At 40.2% G+C, this 5,308-nt stretch overlaps 1 pseudogene; it reads left to right on the top strand.

The window, feature by feature from the left end:
• The first annotated feature begins 1,870 nt into the window (after nt 1-1,870).
• LOC140334696 (large ribosomal subunit protein eL21-like) lies at nt 1,871-4,331 on the top strand (annotated as a pseudogene).
• The last annotated feature ends 977 nt before the right edge of the window (nt 4,332-5,308 follow it).

Below are 5,308 nucleotides of genomic sequence, written 5' to 3'. Positions count from 1 at the left end.
GAATTAGGAGTTCCTCCTTTCCTGGCTGTCTTTTCTCATTGTCTTTCTTCTTCTGTAGACATTGTCCTGTTCCTTCATTTCTTCCTATCCATAGATACCCGGAAAAGCAGGGTAAATTGGGGCTGGTTTGCCTTTTTCCCCGCTCTTACAAGGATTGGGAATGTCCCGATATATAGACTTGGAAGTCAGCCTTTTCTTGCAGGTGATGCTAGTTTTGTTCTGGCACCTTTCAGCTGGTTTTTCATGAAAGCGAAAGAAGAATTAGAGTTTCGTTTCTTCCCAGAGTTTCATTTCTAGCTGATTTCCTCAGGCGATCCTGGCTACCAGACAAATATAGGAGGAAGCTTTGAGTTATTTGAGTTTACCAGGGACTAATTTCTGTGTGCATAAAGCTGCGGGACACTTTTGTCCTACCACGCCTTCCAGGGCACCTAAAATGTTTGGTGTGTATTTTATATGTGTTTTCCTGAAAGTAGCTATTACCTGGGAAGAGAATGAAAAGTGCTGTGTCAGTAATATAATGTGTTTGCACAATGATTAGTGCTGACCTAATATTCTTTAAATATATTTCTATAATCTCAGTGTTATTTTTATCGCTATTTCTCCACCACGGTTGCTCCAGAGATTGCTGGGGGTTCCTTGAGCAATGGGCAATTTGTGATTCTCAGGTCAGTATAAGTGACACCAATGATCTTTTGGCTATCTGTAATTCTTTCCGCTGGTGGGCAACTTAAGAGAAATTCTTTCTATTGACCACCACACTAATATATTGTGAGCTGTAATTATAGAATGGGTTCCTGGTTGACCTGAAAATTATTTTAGGGTTCCTCCACAATTAAAAGGTGGACAAACACTGTACACATCTGTAAGGATGATTTTATTTCCAAAGACCACCAACTTCAGAGCTTTTTTTCCCTATGGCCAGCAATGTACAAGTCATTCTTCCCAATAGGCAGCTATGTAAAGGTCATTCTTACCATTGGCTACTAGTGATAGAGTAACTCTTCACAATTGTTACTAATAAAAGAGTCATTCTTCCCAATGGCCAGCAATGTAAGAGTCAATCTTGTCAATGGCCACCAATGTGAGAGTATTTTTTCCAATGGCAACCAAAGTGAAAGTCATTCTTCCAAATGGCCAGCAATTTAATAGCCATTTTCTCAATGGACAACAATGTAAGAGTAATTTTTCCTTAATGGCAACCAATGTACCAGTCATTCTTCCCAATGGCCACCAATGTAGGATTGATTCTTCTAAATGATCAACAATGCAATGTAAGAGTCATTCTGCCAAATGGCCAGCAATGTAAGAGTTATTCTTCTAAATGGCCACACATGTAGGAGCCAATTTTTCTAATGGCCACCAATGTGAGAGTCAATTTTTCCAAAGGCCAGCAATGTAGCAGTCATTTTTTCCAATGGTCAGCAATGTGAGAGTCATTTTTTTAATGGCCACCAATGTGAGAGTCAATTTTTCCAATGGCCACCAATGTAAGTCGTTGTTGCCAATGGTCACCAATCTAAAATTCATTCTTCCCAATGGCCAGCAATGTAGCAGTCATTTTTTCCAATGGTCAGCAATGTGGGAGTCATTTTTTTAATGGCCACCAATGTGAGAGTCTTCTTTCCAATGGGCAGCAATGTAGGAGTCATTGTTCCCACTGACCACCACACTAATGTACCATGATCTGGGGATATAGTAATAATAAAGGGTGTTCCTAAGACCTGAAATGTGTTCCTAGAGCTTTGGGGTATTGGAAAGGAACACCCTGAAAGGGTGTTCCTAGAGCTTTGGGGTATTGGAGCTCCTGTGCACAGGCAGGGGTTACATCAATGACAGAAGAGTATCGCCATCTTCACGGAAGTCCACCATGGAGCCAGCGGTGGAGATGATGCCTTCCATGCATGTAGTGATGGCAGGTCCGGAACCTGTCATTGTGCAGGGCATTGTACAAAGAAAGTATGTGCCATCATCACCAAATATGAATATGGCAGAAACTCACCACCCACCAATGAGTTTAGTTCCACTTCAATAAAGACTGTTTCAGGTCCAACTTTGTCACACACCTAGATTCTGCTCTAACATTATTATAGTGTTATATTGTATTATATATATATAAATATGTACATACTTATATATAAGGTAGTCTTATAAACAATTGTCATTTTTGTTGTGCATACTTTTATTTTATATTTTATTATTATTATTATTACTAGAGGATGTAAAAACATGGATACAAAGAATTCACTAATACAGTACTAGCTCAGTACAAATAAAAAATAATACAAATATACAAAGTCATAATCAATACATAACCAGGCATCATCCATTAAGCTGAGAATTACAGGAGGATCATTTGCTAGAATTTTAAGCACATGCCAAGATTTCTTTCATATGAGTGTATTATTCTTTGTTTCACCTGTACAGAAAAAGTATTAATAAAGGATTCCCGAACCATGAAAAATGTACCTTTGTGCAATGGGAAGGAAGATTCAGTCCAGGCCATTTTAAAGGTCTACATTCATGTATCTTGCAATAGGAGGGCAGCTTTTATTAGTAAGAAATGAACACAAGGGGTAAAAGGCGTGGAACCCAGAGGTAGGCAAACTCCGGCCTAGCCAGTATTCCAGTCCGGCCGGACTCCCCCCCTAGGTATTTTTTGTTGGATCCGGCGTAATTGAGTTGTCGCGTTATCGCACGTTCCAGGGATATCATCGAGTTCCCTCACAGTAACCCCAATTACCATGCCTAAAAAGCAGAAGCAACGGGCAGCTACCAGTCTCTGGATGGTTGACCTCGAACATCGTGTCTTCAACCCAAATGGACTGACAAATTATTCTTCCTACAACTAGGTGTTTAGTGTGCAACGACACCAACAGCACTTTCAAGCAGTCGAATCTCAAGGGGCATTTTGATGCCAAGCACGCGCACACATAGAGACTTTCATTGGCTTCTACTGCCACATGCTCACTTTCCAATGTTGTTGGCACGTGCCAAGCGTGTTATGGCAATGTTTGACAGCACTTATTTGTGTGAGCAGCTGTCCTCCAAGATGAAATTTTGTAAGAACAAGCTGCGCTCTCAGCTCACTGACAATCACCTTAATAATACTCTGTTGCTAAACGCCTCATCATTAGAACCTGATATTGTATCTGTCTGTAAGAACACGCAACATCATGTTTCCCATTGATCATACTGTATTTTTAAATTAAAAACCTTTCCTTGGACACCTTGTTTCTTCTGGCCTAGTGTGCCTTCTTTAAATGGCCCAGTAGTCCAAAAAGTTTGCTGTCCCCTGCGTTATATGTTCTCCAGACACTTCTACTAGCTTGGTCCGGTTCCACTAATCACCTATTTGTGTATCTACAAGAAAGGCGATAATGTTGTTATCAATGCCACACAAGTGCTACAATGGCAAGACTAGGGACATCCCAGCATGCTGTGGGTATCATTGTCCAAAATCAAGGCAAGGGTAAAATTTTTGACAAAGGAATAAGGCAGCTTAGTGTAGCTTGAGAAGGAAGAAGAAGAAACTAAGATGCAGGGCATCTGCATAGAACTGAAATATCAGCTAGTCCAAGCAAGAGAGGTTCAGCTTAAATAGGAACCAGAGCTCCTTGAACCAATTCCATATCAGTTCATGACATTTAATGCTGCTATTAAACACCCTTTTCTCAAAGTGGGTGAATCTGAAGCTCACCACTTTTGTAGGATGTCTTTTTTGGCCACCAAGAAAACAACTGATCGGATATCCCTGCCACCCCTAGTAACTTGTGTCCCCTGTAATGAGTGGATCTCTTTTTCCACCGGACCCGCAATCCTGCAGTAGGGGACAGCTTTTAATAGTGAGAAAAGACCACATGGGACAAAAGGCATGGAACATGTTATATGTTCTCCAGACCCTTCCACCAGCATGATCCGGTTCCACCATCAACCTATAGGAACATCTACAACATGGGTGATATTGTGGATATCAAGGGTACAGGCACTGTCCAAAGAGTTGTGCCACGCCAATGCTACCAAGTCAAGACTGGGGGCAACCACAATGTTTTGCGTAATATTGCCCACCACTTTAAGAGCAGAGACAGTTTCCTGCAGGAAAACAAGAGGAATCTAAGCAGAAGGGTATCTGGGTACAACTGAAATGTCAGCCAGGCCAACCAAAAAAGGCTGACTTTGGAATGGAGCCCCTCGAACCAATTCCATACAAGTTCTTGGCATATAATGCTGCTATGAAACATCCAGTGGGTGGATCTGAAGCTAACTATTATGCAGGATTGCTACTCCAGCCACCAAGGAGACAATTTATGGGACATCCCTACCACCTCTAGTAACTTGTGCCCCTTGTAAGTTTATGACCTCCAATATTTGCCAATTCAAGGGATATAGCTAAAATATTAACCAAATGTATGGTAACATATTTGGCTACTGACCTCCAGAATGCCCTAATTGGGGGGCAGTTTAAGAACCTATGATAAATCAGCCTCTTATTTACCACATTTGGGGCAATGAGGGATGTGACTTGGGTCCATGAGAAAGGAGTGAAGTAGAGAGTCATGGTGAGAGGCTCCATGATATATCCATAGGATCATTGCCCTATATATTGCAGAAGGAAGGACCATCTTTAGGAAAATAGAGATCTAAGTGGAACCTGGTAGGGAAATAAGCGCACCATTTGGACAAACCTTGGCTTCTTCTTTTTTTAACCCTCAGCCTGTGATAAACTTTAAAAATTGCTCACCTTGGGTTTGGTGCTGCCAACATCCAGTCTAAGGGATTGGCCCAATCATTTAACTGATCATTTATTCGTAATCACCATCATTATACAATTCATTCAACTTTTATCCAATATTGACTCACATAGATTTCAAGTAGAATCTGTATGAATCAACTTACTCATAATGTCTGTTTTTTCTAATGTCTGAGATGTATGCATAAAATGTAACTTCTTGGTAGATTTAATTCACAGACCCATATGGAAAAATCATTTTTTCAATACAAATTATTTTGTATTGTTCAACATGCTTTGTGGTTGTACATCTCAATAACATTGAAGCTATGACAAATTGCTGCTGCTAGCATTTACACAGACATTTTTAATAGTCTCCTGTAGAGGGCAGCAGAGGTCTTTAGGACAATAACATAAAGCACATTGCTACTTTTTTGATATTTGGTAATTATGAATCAAGCTGTGAAAATAAAATAAAGTGAAGGAACACAAATAAGTCCGAATTGTAAAACAGAGAAAGCAATTAGACAATTATAAATACAAGTCACAAGTGTAAAGTTTTGAAAGGTAATAATTTGG

Source organism: Pyxicephalus adspersus, chromosome 7 (assembly GCF_032062135.1).
Source record: "Pyxicephalus adspersus chromosome 7, UCB_Pads_2.0, whole genome shotgun sequence".
NCBI lineage: Eukaryota > Metazoa > Chordata > Amphibia > Anura > Pyxicephalidae > Pyxicephalus > Pyxicephalus adspersus.
Note: the sequence above shows the minus strand (reverse complement) of the source record. Positions and strands in the feature narration are given on the sequence as shown.